This window comes from Oncorhynchus tshawytscha, linkage group LG24, assembly GCF_018296145.1.
Source record: "Oncorhynchus tshawytscha isolate Ot180627B linkage group LG24, Otsh_v2.0, whole genome shotgun sequence".
Classification (NCBI taxonomy): Eukaryota; Metazoa; Chordata; class Actinopteri; order Salmoniformes; family Salmonidae; genus Oncorhynchus; species Oncorhynchus tshawytscha.
The window spans coordinates 29,428,895-29,450,254 of NC_056452.1; the positions used below are offsets into that span (position 1 = coordinate 29,428,895).

Here is a 21,360-nt window from a genome sequence, read left to right on the forward strand (position 1 = left end):
AGACTGATAACTTGGAGAGAGAGAGAGAGAGAGAGACTGATAACTCTGGAGAGAGAGAGACAGAGAGAGACTGATGTAACTCTGGAGAGAGAGAGAGAGAGACTGATAACTCTGGAGAGAGAGAGAGACTGATAACTCTGGAGAGAGAGAGAGAGAGAGAGAGAGAGAGAGAGAGAGAGACTAGATAACTCTGGAGAGAGAGAGAGACCGATAAATCAGAGAGAGAGACTGATAACCTGGAGAGAGAGAGAGAGAGAGAGAGAGAGAGAAGAGAGAGAGAGAGAGAGAGAGAGACTGATAACTCTGAGAGAGAGAGAGAGAGAGACTGATAACTCTGAGAGAGAGAGAGAGAGAGAGACTGATAACTCTGGAGAGAGAGAGAGAGAGAGAGAGAGACTGATAACTCTGGAGAGAGACTGAGAGAGAGAGAGACTGATAACTCTGGAGAGAGAGAGAGAGACTGATAACTCTAGAGAGAGAGAGAGAGAGAGAGAGACTGATAACTCTGGAGAGAGAGAGAGAGAGAGACTGATAAGAGAGAGAGAGAGAGAGAGACTGATAACTCTGGAGAGAGAGAGAGAGAGAGAGAGACTGATAACTCTGAGAGAGGAGAGAGAGAGAGAGAGAGAGAGAGAGAGAGACTGATAACTCTGGAGAGAGAGAGAGAGAGAGAGAGACTGATAACCTGAGAGAGAGAGAGAGAGAGAGAGAGAGAGAGAGAGAGACTGATAACTCTGAGAGAGAGAGAGAGAGAGAGACTGAGAGAGAGAGAGAGAGAGAGAGAGAGACTGATAGAGAGAGAGAGAGAGAGAGAGAGAGACTGATAACTCTGGAGAGAGAGAGAGAGAGAGAGAGAGACTGATAACCTGAGAGAGAGAGAGAGAGAGACTGATAACTCTGGAGAGAGAGAGAGAGAGAGACTGATAACTCTGAGAGGAGAGAGAGAGAGACTCTGGAGAGAGAGACTGATAGAGACTGGAGAGAGAGAGAGAGAGAGAGACTGATAACTCTGAGAGAGAGAGCTGGAGAGAGACTGATAACTCAGGAGAGAGAGAGACCACAACCTGGGTGATATATATATATATATATACTGATAACTCGGTTAAGAGAAAGAGACTTGATAACCTGGACATATATATATATATATATATAATCGACAACCTGAGAGAGAGAGAGAGAGAGAGAGACTGACTGATAACTCTGGAGAGAGAGAGAGAGAGAGAGAGAGAGAGACTGATAACTCTGGAGAGAGACTGATAAGAGAGAGGAGAGAGAGACTGATAACTCTGAGAGAGAGAGAGAGAGAGAGATTGATAACTCTGGAGAGAGAGAGAGAGACTGATAACTCTGGAGAGAGAGAGAGAGACTGATAACCTGGAGAGAGAGAGAGAGAGAGAGAGAGAGAGAGACTGATAAACTCTGGAGAGAGAGAGAGAGAGAGACTGATAACTCTGGAGAGAGAGAGAGAGAGAGAGAGAGACTGATAACTCTGGAGAGAGAGAGAGATAGAGAGAGAGAGACTGATAACTCTGGAGAGAGAGAGAGACTGATAACTCTGGAGAGAGAGAGAGAGAGAGACTGATAACTCTGGAGAGAGAGAGAGAGAGAGAGACTGATAACTCTGGAGAGAGAGAGAGAGATAGAGAGAGAGAGACTGATAACTCTGGAGAGAGAGAGACTGATAACTCTGGAGAGAGAGAGACTGATAACTCTGGAGAGAGAGAGAGACTGATAACTCTGGAGAGAGAGAGAGAGAGAGAGACTGATAACTCTGGGAGAGAGAGAGAGAGAGAGAGACTGATAACTCTGAGAGAGAGAGAGAGAGAGACTGATAACTCCTGGAGAGAGAGAGAGAGAGAGAGAGAGAGACTGATAACTCTGGAGAGAGAGAGAGAGAGAGAGACTTATAACTCTGGAGAGAGAGAGAGACTGATAACTCTGGAGAGAGAGAGAGAGAGAGAGAGAGAGATTGATAACTCTGGAGAGAGAGAGAGAGAGAGAGAGACTGATAACTCTGGAGAGAGAGAGAGAGAGAGACTGATAACTCTGGAGAGAGAGAGAGAGAGAGAGACTGATAACTCTGGAGAGAGAGAGAGAGAGAGACTGATAACTCTGGAGAGAGAGAGAGAGAGAGAGACTGATAACTCTGGAGAGAGAGAGAGAGAGAGAGAGACTGATAACTCTGGAGAGAGAGAGAGAGAGACTGATAACTCTGGAGAGAGAGAGAGAGAGAGAGAGACTGATAACTCTGGAGAGAGAGAGAGAGACTGATAACTCTGGAGAGAGAGAGAGAGAGAGAGAGAGAGACTGATAACTCTGGAGAGAGAGAGAGAGAGAGACTGATAACTCTGGAGAGAGAGAGAGAGAGACTGATAACTCTGGAGAGAGAGAGAGAGAGACTGATAACTCTGGAGAGAGAGAGAGAGAGACTGATAACTCTGGAGAGAGAGAGAGAGAGAGAGAGACTGATAACTCTGGAGAGAGAGAGAGACTGATAACTCTGGAGAGAGAGAGAGAGCCACAAATACAAATCCATCTAGACACTGTTGCCCTAGAGCACACAAAAAACTATACATACCTTGGCCTAAACATCAGCACCACAGGTAACTTCCACAAAGCTGTGAACGATCTGAGAGACAAGGCAAGAAGGGCATTCTATGCCATCAAAAGAAACATAAATTTCAACATACCAATTAGGATCTGGCTAAAAATACTTGAATCAGTCATAGAGCCCATTGCCCTTTATGGTTGTGAGGTCTGGGGTCCGCTCACCAACCAAGACTTCACAAAATGGGACAAACACCAAATTGAGACTCTGCACGCAGAATTCTGCAAAAATATCCTCCGTGTACAACGTAGAACACCAAATAATGCATGCAGAGCAGAATTAGGCCGATACCCACTAATTATCAAAATCCAGAAAAGAGCTGTTAAATTCTACAACCACCTAAAAGGAAGCGATTCACAAACCTTCCATAACAAAGCCATCACCTACAGAGAGATGAACCTGGAGAAGAGTCCCTAAGCAAGCTGGTCCTGGGGCTCTGTTCACAAACACAAACACACACTACAGAGCCCCAGGACAGCAGCACAATTAGACCCAACCAAATCATGAGAAAACAAAAAGATAACTACTTAACACATTGGAAAGAATTAACAAAAAAACAGAGCAAACTAGAATGCTATTTGGCCCTACACAGAGAGTACACAGCGGCAGAATACCTGACCACTGTGACTGACCCAAAATTAAGGAAAGCCTTGACTATGTACAGACTCAGTGAGCATAGCCTTGCTATTGAGAAAGGCCGCCGTAGGCAGACATGGCTCTCAAGAGAAGACAGGCTATGTGCTCACTGCCCACAAAATGAGGTGGAAACTGAGCTGCACTTCCTAACCTCCTGCCCAATGTATGACCATATTAGAGAGACATATTTCCCTCAGATTACACAGATCCACAAAGAATTTGAAAACAAATCCAATTTTGAAAAACTCCCATATCTACTGGGTGAAATTCCACAGTGTGCCATCACAGCAGCAAGATTTGTGACCTGTTGCCACGAGAAAAGGGCAACCAGTGAAGAACAAACACCATTGTAAATACAACCCATATTTATGCTTATTTATTTTATCTTGTGTCCTTTAGCCATTTGTACATTGTTAGAACACTGTATATATATATAATATGACATTTGTAATGTCTTTACTGTTTTGAAACTTCTGTATGTGTAATGTTTACTGTTAATTTTTGTTGTTTTTCACTTTATATATTCACTTTGTATGTTGTCTACCTCACTTGCTTTGGCAATGTTAACACATGTTTCCCATGCCAATAAAGCCCTTGAATTGAAATTGAATTGAATTGAGAGAGAAACAGAGACAGAGAGAGAGAAACAGAGACAGAGAGAGAGAAACAGAGACAGAGAGAGAAACAGAGAAACAGAGACAGAGAGAAACAGAGACAGAGACAGAGAGAGAAACAGAGAGACAGAGACAGAGAGAGAGAGAGACAGAGAGAGAGAGAGACAGAGACAGAGACAGAGACAGAGACAGAGAGACAGAGACAGAGAGAGAGAGAGAGAGAGAGATACAGAGACAGAGAGAGAGAGAGAGAGAGAGAGAGAGAGAGACAGAGACAGAGACAGAGAGACAGAGACAGAGAGAGAGACAGAGAGAGAGAGACAGAGAGACACAGCGAGACAGACAGAATTACAGAACAATAATTATTGGAAAAACTACACTCTCCAAACCAAAAAGGCCTGTGGTTCTGATGGTATTTTAAATGAAGTTATCAAATATAAAGACCACAAATTCAACATTATCCTCACAGCAGGTTATTTTCCACGATATTTGGAACCAAGGAATGATCACACCAATCTTTTAAAAACGGAGACAAATTTGACCCAAATAATTACAGAGGAATTTGCGATAATAGAAACTTGGGGACAATTCTCTGCAGTATCATAAATAGCAGACTACGTCATTCCCGTTCTGAGCAGAAGCCAGATTCTCACATTTCCACCCTCCACACTCTAATTGACAAACAAGACAACCGAAACAAAGGGCACAATTCTACTCATGTTTTGTAGACTTCAAGAAAGCATTTGATTTAATTTGGCACAAAGGTCTTTTTATAGACTAATAGAAAGGGGTAATGGAGGGAAAACATATGTTATTAAATCAAAGTACACTAAAAACAAAAACAGACTTCTTCTCTCAGGGACGGGGAGTGAAACAGGGCTGCCCAATAAGCCCAACACTATTTAACATCTACATTAATGAGTTAACAACAAGCAAACAGACTTCTTCTCTCAGGGACGGGGAGTAAAACAGGGCTGTCCAATAAGCCCAACACTATTTAACATCTACATTAATGAATTGGCAACAAGCCAACAGACTTCTTCTCTCAGGGACGGGGAGTAAAACAGGGCTGCCCAATAAGCCCAACACTATTTAACATCTACATTAATGAATTAACAACAAGCAAACAGACTTCTTCAATCAAGGACGGGGAGTAAAACAGGGCTGCCCAAAAAGCCCAACACTATTTAACATCTACATTAATGAGTTAACAACAAGCAAACAGACTTCTTCTCTCAGGGACGGGGAGTGAAACAGGGCTGCCCAATAAGTCCAACACTATTTAACATCTACATTAATGAGTTAACAACAAGCAAACAGACTTCTTCTCTCAGGGACGGGGAGTAAAACAGGGCTGCCCAATAAGCCCAACACTATTTAACATCTACATTAATGAATTGGCAAAAAAACATTAGAAGAATCGGAAGCACCTGGTATCACCCGACACAACACTGAAATCAAGTGTCTTCTGTACGCAAATGGCCTGGTGCTCCCACTAAGGAGGGTCTGCTGTCTCCAACTAAGGAGGGTCTGCTGTCTCCCACTAAGGAGGGTCTGTTGTCTCCCACTAAGGAGGGTCTCCTGTCACGCACTAAGGAGGTTCTGCTGTCTCCCACTAAGGAGGGTCTGCTGTCTCCCACTAAGGAGGGTCTGCTGTCTCCCACTAAGGAGGGTCTGTTGTCTCCCACTAAGGAGGGTCTGCTGTCTCCCACTAAGGAGGGTCTGCTGTCTCCCACTAAGGAGGGTCTGCTGTCTCCCACTAAGGAGGGTCTGCTGTCTCCCACTAAGGAGGGTCTGCTGTCTCCCACTAAGGAGGGTCTGTTGTCTCCCACTAAGGAGGGTCTGTTGTCTCCCACTAAGGAGGGTCTGCTGTCTCCCACTAAGGAGGGTCTGTTGTCTCCCACTAAGGAGGGTCTGCTGTAGACAGATGACCTGGTGCTGCTGTCTCCCACTAAGGAGGGTCTGTTGTCTCCCACTAAGGAGGGTCTGCTGTCTCCCACTAAGGAGGGTCTGCTTTCTCCCACTAAGGAGGGTCTGCAGTCTCCCACTAAGGAGGGTCTGCTGTCTCCCACTAAGGAGGGTCTGCTTTCTCCAACTAAGGAGGGTCTGCTTTCTCCCACTAAGGAGGGTCTGCTGTCTCCCACTAAGGAGGGTCTGCTGTCTCCCACTAAGGAGGGTCTGCTTTCTCCCACTAAGGAAGGTCTGCTGTCTCCCACTAAGGAGGGTCTGCTGTCTCCCACTAAGGAGGGTATGTTGTCTCCCACTAAGGAGGGTCTGCTGTCTCCCACTAAGGAGGGTCTGCTGTCTCTCACTAAGGAGGGTCTGCTGTCTCCCACTAAGGAGGTTCTGTTGTCTTCCACTAAGGAGGATCTGCTGTCTCCCACTAAGGAGGGTCTGCTGTAGACAGATGACCTGATGCTGCTGTTTCCCACTAAGGAGGAGTTACAGAAGCACCTAGATCATCTGCACAGGTTCTGTCAGACCTGGGCTCTGACCGTTAATCAAAGGTTCTGTCAGACCTGGCCTCAGACTGTTAAACACAGGTTCTGTCTGGGCTCTGATCGTCAACCACAGGTTCTGTCAGACCTGGGCTCTGACCGTCAACCACAGGTTCTGTCAGACCTGGGCTCTGACCGTTAATCACAGGTTCTGTCTGGGCTCTGACCGTTAATCACAGGTTCTGTCAGACCTGGGCTCTGACCGTTAATTAATCAGACCTGGGCTCTGACCGTTAATAATCACAGGTTCTGTCAGACCTGGGCTCTGACTGTTAACCTCAGGTTCTGTCAGACCTGGACTCTGACCGTTAATCAGACCTGGGCTCTGACCGTTAATCAGACCTGGGCTCTGACCGTTAATCACAGGTTCTGTCAGACCTGGGCTCTGACTGTTAATCAGACCTGGGCTCTGACCGTTAATCAGACCTGGGCTCTGACCGTTAATCACAGGTTCTGTCTGGGCTCTGACCGTTAACCACAGGTTCTGTCTGGGCTCTGACCGTTAACCACAGGTTCTGTCTGGGCTCTGATCGTTAACCACAGGTTCTGTCAGACCTGGGCTCTGACCGTTAACCACGGGTTCTGTCTGGGCTCTGACCGTTAACCACAGGTTCGGTCTGGGCTCTGACCGTTAACCACAGGTTCTGTCTGGGCTCTGATCATTAACCACAGGTTCTGTCAGACCTGGGCTCTGACCGTTAACCACGGGTTCTTCTGCTCTGGGCAGGTTCTGTCTGACCTGGGCCTGATTAACCACAGGTTCTGTCTGACCTGGGCTCTGACTGTTAACCACAGGTTCTGTCAGACCTGGGCTCTGACTGTTAACCACAGGTTCTGTCAGACCTGGGCTCTGACCGTTAACCACAGGTTCTGTCTGACCTGGGCTCTGACTGTTAATCACAGGTTCTGTCAGACCTGGACTCTGACCGTTAACCACAGGTTCTGTCAGACCTGGGCTCTGACCGTTAATCACAGGTTCTGTCAGACCTGGGCTCTGATCGTTAATCACAGGTTCTGTCTGGGCTCTGATCCAGGTTCTTAATCACAGGTTCTGTCAGACCTGGGCTCTGACCGTTAATCACAGGTTCTGTCAGACATGGGCTCTGACCGTTAACCACAGGTTCTGTCAGACCTGGGCTCTGACCGTTAATCACAGGTTCTGTCAGACATGGGCTCTGATCGTTAACCACAGGTTCTGTCAGACCTGGGCTCTGATCGTTAATCACAGGTTCTGTCTGGGCTCTGACCGTTAATCACAGGTTCTGTCAGACCTGGGCTCTGACCGTTAATCACAGGTTCTGTCAGACATGGGCTCTGATCGTTAACCACAGGTTCTGTCAGACATGGGCTCTGATCGTTAACCACAGGTTCTGTCAGACCTGGGCAGGTTCTGTCAGACCTGGGCTCTGATCGTTAACCACAGGTTCTGTCAGACCTGGGCTCTGACCGTTAACCACAGGTTCTGTCAGACCTGGGCTCTGACCGTTAATCAGACCTGAGCTCTGACCCTTAACCTAAAGAAAAGAACTGACTAGAATGATATTCTAAAAGAGGTCTGGAAATCAGGATCACAAATATAAATTCTATTTGGACACAGTTGTATTAGAACACACCAAAAACGACACTTATCTAGGACTAAATATCAGCAACACAGGAAGCTTTCACATGTGAACGAGCTGAGAGACATAAAGAACATTCTATGCCATTAATCAGAACATTAAAATCAGAATTCCAATTAGAATCTGGCTCAACATTTTCCAATCAGTTCTCGAACCAATTCCTTTATATAGGAGTTAAGGGCCCCGTTCTCTAACAATGAATTTACCAAATGGGACAAACATCTAATCGAAATACTTAACGCAGAGTTTTGCAAAGAATAACTCTAAATAACGCCTGTAGAGCAGAACTGGGCCAAAACCACCTCCTCAATCAAATAGAAAAAAAGAGCCAGCACATTTTACAACCATCTTCATCACTCTTCATCACACAGCCCTACAATGTCAAGAGATGAAACAAGAGAAGAGTCCCCTCAGCCAGCTGGTTCTGAGGCTCAGTTCACTAACCCAAACCAACCCCATAGAGACTCAGGACAGCAGACCACCAGCTGGTTCTGAGGCTCAGTTCACTAACCCAAACCAACCCCATAGAGCCTCAGGACAGCAGTCAGCCAGCTGGTTCTGCGGCTCAGTTCACTAACCCAAACCAACCCCATAGAGCCTCAGGACAGCAGTCAGCCAGCTGGTTCTGAGGCTCAGTTCACTAACCCAAACCAACCCCATAGAGACTCAGGACAGCACTCAGCCAGCTGGTTCTGAGGCTCAGTTCACTAACCCAAACCAACCCCATAGAGACTCAGGACAGCACTCAGCCAGCTGGTTCTGAGGCTCAGTTCACTAACCCAAACCAACCCCATAGAGCCTCAGGACAGCAGTCAGCCAGCTGGTTCTGAGGCTCAGTTCACTAACCCAAACCAACCCCATAGAGCCTCAGGACAGCAGTCAGCCAGCTGGTTCTGAGGCTCAGTTCACTAACCCAAACCAACCCCATAGAGCCTCAGGACAGCAGTCAGCCAGCTGGTTCTGAGGCTCAGTTCACTAACCCAAACCAACCCCATAGAGACTCAGGACAGCACTCAGCCAGCTGGTTCTGAGGCTCAGTTCACTAACCCAAACCAACCCCATAGAGACTCAGGACAGCACTCAGCCAGCTGGTTCTGAGGCTCAGTTCACTAACCCAAACCAACCCCATAGAGACTCAGGACAGCACTCAGCCAGCTGGTTCTGAGGCTCAGTTCACTAACCCAAACCAACCCCATAGAGACTCAGGACAGCACTCAGCCAGCTGGTTCTGAGGCTCAGTTCACTAACCCAAACCAACCCCATAGAGACTCAATCTGGCCCAACCAAATCATCAAAAACACATCACCTAGTGGAAAGAGCGAGGGAGAGAGAGTCGTATCCCTGTACTGTGAGACAGGGAGGGAGACAGAGTACTGTACTGTGAGACAGGGAGGGAGACAGAGTACTGTACTGTGAGACAGGGAGGGAGACAGAGTACTGTACTGTGAGACAGGAAGGGGACACTGTGTTTTAAGGGCCTGTTTGCTGCTACAGCTGGACACTACAATAGAATATGAGGTAAAAGAAGACATTAAATCCTCAATATATATATATATTTATATATAAATAAATGGTGGGACCAACAGCAATAATAATAGTAGTAGTGGACATGGGATTACCATTAACAACAACTACAACAACAATATTAATCAGAACGACAATACATTAAAGCAATGGTAATGGACCAGTGTCAACATGACTGAGAAGACACATGACCTGGTAGTAGACCAGTGTCAACATGACTGAGAAGACACATGACATGGTAGTAGACCAGTGTCATCATGACTGAGAAGACACATGACCTGGTAGTGGACCAGTGTCAACATGACTGAGAAGACACATGACCTGGTAGTGGACCAGTGTCAACATGACTGAGAAGACACATGACCTGGTAGTAGACCAGTGTCAACATGACTGAGAAGACACATGACATGGTAGTGGACCAGTGTCAGCATGATAGAGAAGACACATGACCTGGTAGTGGACCAGTGTCAACATGATAGAGAAGACACATGACCTGGTAGTAGACCAGTGTCAGCATGATAGAGAAGACACATGACCTGGTAGTGGACCAGTGTCAGCATGATAGAGAAGACACATGACCTGGTAGTAGACCAGTGTCAACATGACTGAGAAGACACATGACATGGTAGTGGACCAGTGTCAACATGACTGAGAAGACACATGACCTGGTAGTGGACCAGTGTCAACATGACTGAGAAGACACATGACCTGGTAGTAGACCAGTGTCAACATGACTGAGAAGACACATGACCTGGTAGTGGACCAGTGTCAACATGACTGAGAAGACACATGACCTGGTATGAAAGACAAAACAAAACAAGATGGGAAATATTATCGACATGACTTTGTACTTTTCACTGGCTGTCCCTCAGGTTGTGGCAGGAGGACACATATTTGGCTGCCTAAACTGCACATTTTGGCTTTTCACCCAATAAATATTGGAGTTTTTCTTCATCTTTTATAGTTTCAAATTCTTTGTATTGAATTATAATTTTGGGAAAGAAATATTCTCTTAGGTCTGAGTATTTGTCACAGTGTAATGGGAAATGCAGCTCTGTCTCTACCGCTCCCCTGGAGCAGAGTGAGCACAGCCTGTCCTCTCTGGGCAGCCAGGTTTGTCTGTGACGACCGGTCTCTATAGCCAGACTGTCCTCTCTGGGCAGCCAGGTTTGTCTGTGACGACCGGTCTCTATCGCCAGACTGTCCTCTCTGGGCAGCCAGACTGTCCTCTCTGGCAGCCAGACTGTCCTCTCTGGGCAGCCAGGTTTGTCTGTGACGACCGGTCTCTATAGCCAGACTGTCCTCTCTGGGCAGCCAGGTTTGTCTGTGACGACCGGTCTCTATAGCCAGACTGTCCTCTCTGGGCAGCCAGGTTTGTCTGTGACGACCGGTCTCTATAGCCAGACTGTCCTCTCTGGGCAGCCAGGTTTGTCTGTGACGACCGGTCTCTATAGCCAGACTGTCCTCTCTGGGCAGCCAGGTTTGTCTGTGACGACCGGTCTCTATAGCCAGACTGTCCTCTCTGGGCAGCCAGGTTTGTCTGTGACGACCGGTCTCTATAGCCAGACTGTCCTCTCTGGGCAGCCAGGTTTGTCTGTGACGACCGGTCTCTATAGCCAGACTGTCCTCTCTGGGCAGCCAGGTTTGTCTGTGACGACCGGTCTCTATAGCCAGACTGTCCTCTCTGGGCAGCCAGGTTTGTCTGTGACGACCGGTCTCTATAGCCAGACTGTCCTCTCTGGGCAGCCAGGTTTGTCTGTGACGACCGGTCTCTATAGCCAGACTGTCCTCTCTGGGCATCCAGGTTTGTCTGTGACGACCGGTCTCTATAGCCAGACTGTCCTCTCTGGGCAGCCAGGTGTGTCTGTGACGACCGGTTTCTATAGCCAGACTGTCCTCTCTGGGCAGCCAGGTTTGTCTGTGACGACCGGTTTCTATAGCCAGACTGTCCTCTCTGGGCAGCCAGGTGTGTCTGTGACGACCGGTTTCTATAGCCAGACTGTCCTCTCTGGGCAGCCAGGTGTGTCTGTGACGACCGGTTTCTATAGCCAGACTGTCCTCTCTGGGCAGCCAGGTTTGTCTGTGACGACCGGTTTCTATAGCCAGACTGTCCTCTCTGGGCAGCCAGGTGTGTCTGTGACGACCGGTTTCTATAGCCAGACTGTCCTCTCTGGGCAGCCAGGTGTGTCTGTGACGACCGGTTTCTATAGCCAGACTGTCCTCTCTTGACTGTGCTCACTGAGTCTGTGCTCACTGAGTCTGTGCTCTCTCTCTCTCTCTCTCTGTCTCTCTCTCTCTCTCCCTCTCTCTCTCTCTCTCCCTCTCTCATATGGTAATACCCTCTTAACAAGCCTTCATCAACTGTATGTTAAATGAGAAGCTAGGTTGTCAGACATCACGTATGGATCAGATTCTCCATATGAGATGAGACAGTCAAATAGCTATGCAGACAGACCATATATTATCTCTGTCAAGGACACAGACATAGATAAATGACTGAGGCTTAAATGCTTCACACTGACTTCTAGTGAGTGTGGGGTGAAGCTAGACTAATAGACTAATATACAAGGTATATATAAATATATAATATATATCTATGTTTTTTTTATTTTACCTTTATTTAACCAGGCAAGTCAGTTAAGAACAAATTCTTATTTTCAATGACGGCCTAGGAACAGTGGGTTAACTGCCTGTTCAGGGGCAGAACGACAGATTTGTACCTTGTCAGCTCATGGGTTTGAACAACCTTTCGGTTACTAGTCCAATGCTCTAACCACTAGGCTACCCCTATATACAAGGAACAGCCAGCTGCCACCCATTCCCTATGTATTACACTAGATTTGACCAAGACCCCTATGGACCCTGGTTAGCCTTGGTCAAACCTGTCGGGAAATAAGGGGCCATTTAGGAGTCTGCCCTGGCCAAGGCACCATGCCAGTCTAGCACAGGACAAGAACCATGTGACCAGCTCGCTATGACAGATATTACTGCGCAGTAAACAACGACACTGAACAAGAGAGAGAGAGAGAGATGGTATAGGGAGAGAGAGATACAGAAATACAAAGAGATATAGAGATACAGAGATATAATGATATAGATACAGAGATTTAAAGATATAGAGATAGAGATATATAGAAATAAAAATAGAGATATAGAGATACAGAGATATAAAGATATAGAGATATAGAGGTACAGAGATATAGAGATACAGAGATACAGAGACATAAAGATATAGAGGTATAGAGATATAGAGGTACAGAGATATAGATATACAAAGACATAGAGGTATAGAGATACAGAGATATAGAGGTACAGACATATAGAGATACAGAGATACAGAGATAAAGAGGTATAAAGATATAGATACAGAGATTTAAAGATAGAGATAGAGATATATAGAAATAAAAATATAGAGATACAGAGATATAAAGATATAGAGATATAGATGTACAGAGATATAAAGATATAGAGATATAGAGATATAGAGGTATAGAGATACAGAGATATAAAGATATAGATACAGAGATACAGAGGTATAGAGATAAGGAGGTATAGAGATATAGAGATACAGTAATATAGAGATATAGAGATAGAGATATAGAAATAAAAATAGAGATATAGAGATATAAAGATATAGAGATATGGAGATATAGAGGTAAGAAGACACAGAGATATAGAGAGATATAGAGATACAGAGGTATAGAGATAGAGAGGTATAGAGATACGGAGGTATAGAGATATAGAGATACAGTTATATAGAGATATAGAGATACAGAGATATAGAGGTATAGAGGTAGAGAGATATAGAGATATAGAGATAGAGGTATAGAGATATAGAGGTATAGAGATAGAGATATATAGATAGAGAGGTAAGAAGATGCAGAGATATAGAGATATAGTTATATAGAGGTATAGAGATATAGAGGTATAGAGATATAGAGATATAGTTATATAGAGGTATAGAGATATAGAGGTATAGAGATATAGAGGTATAGAGATATAGAGGTATAGAGGTACAGAGATATAGAGATACAGAGATATAGAGATATAGAGGTATAGAGATATAGAGATATAGTTACATAGAGGTATAGAGATATAGAGGTATAGAGATATAGAGGTATAGAGATATAGAGGTATAGAGGTACAGAGATATAGAGATATAGTTATATAGAGGTATAGAGATATAGAGGTATAGAGAAGTAAGAAGATACAGAGATATAGAGATATAGAGATAAGGAGGTATAGAGATATAGAGATACAGTAATATAGAGATATAGAGATAGAGATATAGAAATAAAAATAGAGATATAGAGATATAAAGATATAGAGATATGGAGATATAGAGGTAAGAAGACACAGAGATATAGAGAGATATAGAGATACAGAGGTATAGAGATACAGAGGTATAGAGATACGGAGGTATAGAGATATAGAGATACAGTTATATAGAGATATAGAGATACAGAGATATAGAGGTATAGAGGTAGAGAGATATAGAGATATAGAGATAGAGGTATAGAGATATAGAGGTATAGAGATAGAGATATATAGATAGAGAGGTAAGAAGATGCAGAGATATAGAGATATAGTTATATAGAGGTATAGAGATATAGAGGTATAGAGATATAGAGATATAGTTATATAGAGGTATAGAGATATAGAGGTATAGAGATATAGAGGTATAGAGATATAGAGGTATAGAGGTACAGAGATATAGAGATACAGAGATATAGAGATATAGAGGTATAGAGATATAGAGATATAGTTACATAGAGGTATAGAGATATAGAGGTATAGAGATATAGAGGTATAGAGATATAGTGGTATAGAGGTACAGAGATATAGAGATATAGTTATATAGAGGTATAGAGATATAGAGGTATAGAGAAGTAAGAAGATACAGAGATATAGAGATATAGAGATAAGGAGGTATAGAGATACAGAGATATAGAGATACAGAGGTATATAGATATAGAGGTATAGAGATATAGAGAGAGAGATATAGAGATAGAGAGGTAAGAAGATACAGATGACCATATTAGAGAGACATATTTCCCTCAGATTACACCTATCCACAAAGAATTCGAAAACAAATCCAATTTTGAAAAACTCCCATATCTACTGGGTGAAATTCCACAGTGTGCCATCACAGCAGCAAGATTTGTGACCTGTTGCCACGAGAAAAGGGCAACCAATGAAAAACAAACACCATTGTAAATACAACCCATATTTATGCTTATTTATTTTATCTTGTATCCTTTAACCATTTGTACATTGTTAATACACTGTATATATATATATAATATGACATTTGGATTGTCTTTATTGTTTTGAAACTTCTGTATGTGTGATGTCTACTGTTAATTTGTATTGTTTATTTCACTTTATATATTCACTTTATATATTATCTAACACACTTGCTTTGGCAATGTTAACACATGTTTCCCATGCCAATAAAGCCCCTTGAATTGAATTGAATATATAGAGATATAGAGATACAGTCATATGGAGGTACAGAGGTATAAAATATACAGAGATATAGAGGTATAGAGATACGGAGGTATAGAGGTATAGCGATATAGAGGTATAGAGATATAGAGGTATAGAGGTATAGAGATATAGAGGTAGAGAGATATAAAGATATAGAGATATAAAGATATAGAGATATAGCGGTATAGTGAAATAGTTATATAGAGATAAGAGGTATAGAGGTATAGAGAGGTATAGAGGTATAGAGATACAGAGATATAGAGATACAGAGATATAGAGATATAGAGGTATAGCGATAGAGTTATATAGAGATATAGAGGTACAGTTATATAGAGATATAGACGTATAGAGGTATAGAGATATAGAGGTATAGAGATATAGAGATATAGAGGTATAGAGATATAAAGATATAGAGATATAAAGATATAGAGATATAGAGGTATAGCGATATAGTTATATAGAGGTATAGAGGTATAGAGAGGTATAGAGGTATAGAGATATAGAGGTATAGAGATATAGAGATATAGAGGTATAGAGATATAAAGATATAGAGATATAAAGATATAGAGATATAGAGGTATAGCGATATAGTTATATAGAGATATAGAGGTATAGAGGTATAGAGGTATAGAGAGGTATAGAAGTATAGAGATACATAGATATAGAGATATAGAGGTATAGCGATAGAGTTATATAGAGATATAGAGGTACAGTTATATAGAGATATAGAGGTATAGAGGTATAAAGATACAGTTATATAGAGATATAGTTATATAGAGATATAGAGACACGGAGGTATAGAGGCATAGAGATATAGAGGTATAGAGATACTGAGGTATAGAGATATAGAGGTATAGAGGTACAGTTATATAGAGGTATAGAGATATAGAGATACAGTTATATAGAGATATAGAGATACAGTTATATAGAGATTTAGAGATACGGAGGTATAGAGATATAGAGATACAGAGGTATAGAGGTATAAAGATAGAGTTATATAGAGATATAGAGATCTAGAGATATAGAGATACGGAGGTATAGAGATACGGAGGTATAGAGATATAGAGGTATAGAGATACAGATACAGAGGTATAGAGATATAGACATATAGAGATACAGAGATAGAGAGACCATGTATAATTCAAATCTGGAATAGTATAGTTAATATGGCTACTGTTCTGTTACAATGCAATACCAAACCCTGGTTCTTTTGGTTTAAGCCCCCCCCCCTCCTTTATCTTGTTCCCTCCCTCCCACTGGTTGAGCAGCACAGCCTCTTTTAGTCTTCCAGTGAGAGTGTGGAGTCAAATCTCTTGATATTTGGAAGGGCGGGGCTATTGTTCAAGCGAAGCACATTTGGTGCACTATTGTGTTAACAGACCGACCCAGAGGGCTGCTTGGAATAACTCACATTCTGATGTTAACAGACCGACCCAGAGGGCTGAGGGCTGCTGGGAATAACTCACATTCTGATGTTAACAGACCGACCCAGAGGGCTGAGGGCTGCTGGGAATAACTCACATTCTGATGTTAACAGACCGACCCAGAGGGCTGAGGGCTGCTGGGAATAACTCACATTCTGATGTTAACAGACCGACCCAGAGGGCTGAGGGCTGCTGGGAATAACTCACATTCTGATGTTAACAGACCGACCCAGAGGGCTGAGGGCTGCTGGGAATATCTCACATTCTGATGTTAACAGACCGACCCAGAGGGCTGAGGGCTGCTGGGAATAACTCACATTCTGATGTTAACAGACCGACCCAGAGGGCTGCTGGGAATAACTCACATTCTGATGTTAACAGACCGACCCAGAGGGCTGCTGGGAATAACTCACATTCTGATGTTAACAGACCGACCCAGAGGGCTGCTGGGAATAACTCACATTCTGATGTTAACAGACCCAGAGGGCTGCTGGGAATAACTCACATTCTGATGTTAACAGACCCAGAGGGCTGCTGGGAATAACTCACATTCTGATGTTAACAGACTGACCCAGAGGGCTGCTGGGAATAACTCACATTCTGATGTTAACAGACCGACCCAGAGGGCTGAGGGCTGCTGGGTATAACTCACATTCTGATGTTAACAGACCGACCCAGAGGGCTGCTGGGAATAACTCACATTCTGATGTTAACAGACCCAGACGGCTGCTGGGATTAACTCACATTCTGGTGTCCCAGGCTGGGTGGAAGGGAGCGGAGAGAGGAAGAGGGGAGAGATGAGGAAGAGGGGAGAGAGGAAGGAGGGAGAGAGGGGAGCGGAAGAGGGGAGAGAGGAAGGAGGGGGAGAGAGGGGAGAGGAAGAGAGGAGAGAGGGGAGAGGAAGGGGAGGGAGAGGAGAGCGGAAGAGCGGAAGAGGGGAGAGAGGAAGGAGGGGGAGAGAGGGGGAGAGGAAGAGGGGAGAGAGGAAGGAGGGGAGAGAGGGGAGAGGAAGAGGGGAGAGAGGAAGGAGGGGAGAGAGGGGAGAGGAAGGGGGGAGAGGAAGAGAGGGGAGAGGGGGGAGAGGAAGTGGGAGAGAGGAAGAGGGAGAGAGGAAGAGGGGAGAGAGGAAGAGGGAAGAGGGATTTTTTTGTGGTTTTACTTGTGCTTACCAGTATGCTTTTGTGTTCTAATATGTGTATGTATATATATATATATATATTGAGATAGTGTTTATTGTGTATTTTATATTGTATTATGGGGAAAAAAACTAACCTTAATACATATTTTCTGTTAAAAAACAGGTGAGACAACATGTAGAAACAAGAAGAGCATGTTTACAATAGAGCCATATTAGCCAAACAGATAAATACGTGTTACTTTCAGCTATAGATGACTAGCCTATCAGATTAGCCTGCCATGCTAATGGACCCCAGCATGAGTCCTGTACCATTTCATAAGCCAATCAGCATCTTTCTCAAAAGTGTTCTTAATATATATTACAGAGGGCGATTCATTCACATGTTGGCTTTGGAAGCATATTAGACTCATTAATCAAACTGGAAAGAAAATTGTCAAATGAACCAAAATCTGCCTGCATGCATTCTCGCTTAAAGAAAATGTCAAATTTTAATTTCACAATGTCGTCAAAGTTAATTAGTATTTATTAATTTATTTAATATTTCGTGTTATAATAATTATCTTTGTTACACATTATTTATGTATTTATTAAACACAGAACATCTTTAGGGAAAATGCTATCTAGAAAATGAATGGGGGGAGGGGTTTAAAGATGAACTAGTAAAGGAATGCTAGCAAAGTTCGTCTGGAGGTCAAGATATTTAATAAGAACCCCCTCCTGGCATTAGTCATGGGACTCAAGAAGGCTCCCAACACCACACTCCCTCCCTCCCTCCCTCCCTCCCTCCCTCCCTCCCTCCCTCCCTCCCTCCCTCCCTCCCTCCCTCCCTCCCTCCCTCCCTCCCTCCCTCCCTCCCTCCCTCCCTCCCCCTCCCTCCGCCTACAGCAGCCAACCTAAACCAACCGGGCCAACTGTATTGCATATTTGTCCAACTGATGGATACAATGGTCTTCATATGTAAGCCTGCAAACCAAATATGTTGACCAACCAAACACTATCCCAGTGTTTATAACAAGTAGGACCAACCAAACAATATCCCAGAGTTTAGAGCAAGTAGGACGAACCAAACACTATCCCAGAGTTTATAGCAAGTAGGACCAACCAAACACTATCCCAGTGTTTATAACAAGTAGGACCAACCAAACAATATCCCAGAGTTTATAGCAAGTAGGACCAACCAAACACTATCCCAGAGTTTATAACAAGTAGAACTAAACAAACACTATTTATTTTATTTTACCTTTATTTAATTAGGCAAGTCAGTTAAGCACAAATTCTTATTTTCAATGATGGCCTAGGAACAGTGGGTTAACTGCCTGTTCAGGGGCAGAACGACAGATTTGTACTTTGTCAGTTTGGGGTTTTGAACTTGCAACCTTCCAGTTACTAGTCCAATGCTCTAACCACTAGGCTACCCTGCACTAACACTATCCCAGTGTTTATAGCAAGTAGAACCAACCAAACACTATCCCAGAGTTTATAACAAGTAGAACCAACCAAACACTGTCCCAGAGTTTATAACAAGTAGGACCAACCAAACACTATCCCAGAGTTTAGAGCCCAGGCTCTGCATTGGGAAAAGGGTGAGATAGTTTAATGAGGAAAGGAACTCACCTGTGTTGACTGTAAACCCTGGATTCTTCTTCCTCCGTGTCTCTCTGTCTGCCGCCACCTCAGACCCCCCCACCCCCCCATGTCAGGTATTGGTCCTCCGCCCCAGATTCTGCTGCTCCTAAAACGACAAAACATTGAAGAAGTGTAGTTTATTGATCTAACAGTTGTCATTAATGACAATGAAACACTTTGTTTTTACAAATTAAGAAAAAATGTTGTGACACCATATTTAATTTCACATCTGTCACCAAATACATTCATGAATTAATTCAGCAAAATGACAAGGAGTTTTGGCTGCAACCCAAATATCAACCTATTCCCTACATAGTGCACCAATTTTTGGACCGGGGAACATAAGGAACCAGAGGGGGCTTTGGGACGCAAAATAAACAATAAATTGCCACTACTGGTCTCTCAACAGACACTACTGGTACTCTCTCTAGACACTACTGGTCCTCTCTATAGACACTACTGGTCCTCTCTCTAGACACTACTGGTCCTCTCTATAGACACTACTGGTCCTCTCTATAGACACTACTGGTCCTCTCTATAGACACTACTGGTCCTCTCTATAGACACTACTGGTCCTCTCTCTATAGACACTACTGGTCCTCTCTCTATAGACACTACTGGTCCTCTCTACAGACACTACTGGTCCTCTCTATAGACACTACTGGTCCTCTCTATAGACACTACTGGTCCTCTCTCTATAGACACTACTGGTCCTCTCTCTATAGACACTACTGGTCCTCTCTATAGACACTACTGGTCCTCTCTATAGACACTACTGGTCCTCTCTCTATAGACACTACTGGTCTTCTCTATAGACACTACTGGTCCTCTCTATAGACACTACTGGTCCTCTCTATAGACACTACTGGTCCTCTCTCTATAGACACTACTGGTCTTCTCTATAGACACTACTGGTCCTCTCTATAGACACTACTGGTCCTCTCTCTATAGACACTACTGGTCCTCTCTCTATAGACACTACTGGTCCTCTCTATAGACACTACTGGTCCTCTCTATAGACACTACTGGTCCTCTCTCTATAGACACTACTGGTCTTCTCTATAGACACTACTGGTCCTCTCTATAGACACTACTGGTCCTCTCTATAGACACTACTGGTCCTCTCTCTATAGACACTACTGGTCTTCTCTATAGACACTACTGGTCCTCTCTAAAGACACTACTGGTCCTCTCTACAGACACTACTGGTCCTCTCTACAGACAATATTGGTCCTCTCTCTATAGACACTACTGGTCCTCTCTCTATAGACACTACTGGTCCTCTCTCTATAGACACTACTGGTCCTCTCTCTATAGACACTACTGGTCCTCTCTCTATAGACACTACTGGTCCTCTCTATAGACACTACTGGTCCTCTCTCTATAGACACTACTGGTCCTCTCTCTATAGACACTACTGGTCCTCTCTCTATAGACACTACTGGTCTTCTCTATAGACACTACTGGTCCTCTCTCTATAGACACTACTGGTCCTCTCTCTATAGACACTACTGGTCCTCTCTCTATAGACACTACTGGTCCTCTCTATAGACACTACTGGTCCTCTTTCTATAGACACTACTGGTCTTCTGTCTATAGACACTACTGGTCTTCTCTCTATAGACACTACTGGTCCTCTCTCTATAGACACTACTGGTCCTCTCTCTATAGACACTACTGGTCCTCTCTCTATAGACAAAACTGGTCCTCTCTATAGAAACTACTGGTCCTCTCTATAGACACTACTGGTCCTCTCTACAGACACTACTGGTCCCCTCTATAGACACTACTGGTCCTCTCTATAGACACTACTGGTCTTCTCTCTATAGACACTACTGGTCCTCTCTATAGACACTACTGGTCCTCTCTCTATAGACACTACTGGTCCTCTCTATAGACACTACTGGTCCTCTCTATAGACACAACTGGTCCTCTCTATAGACACTACTGGTCCTCTCTCTATAGACACTACTGGTCCTCTCTATAGACACTACTGGTCCTCTCTATAGACACTACTGGTCCTCTCTCTATAGACACTACTGGTCCTCTCTCTATAGACACTACTGGTCCTCTCTCTGTAGACACTACTGGTCCTCTTCTATAGACACTACTGGTCCTCTCTCTATAGACACTACTGGTCCTCTCTACAGACACTACTGGTCCTCTCTACAGACACTACTGGT

At 43.9% G+C, this 21,360-nt stretch overlaps 1 protein-coding gene across 1 annotated transcript in view; it reads right to left on the bottom strand.

The window, feature by feature from the left end:
- The window catches only part of LOC121840715 (zinc finger MIZ domain-containing protein 1-like), a 384,796-nt gene that overhangs the window by 236,805 nt on the left and 126,631 nt on the right, over window positions 1-21,360 (bottom strand). Inside the window, exon 2 of the mRNA XM_042305641.1 lies at window positions 19,166-19,283. The gene's annotated coding sequence lies outside the window, so the exon portion shown is untranslated. The remainder of the gene's footprint in view (window positions 1-19,165; window positions 19,284-21,360) is intronic.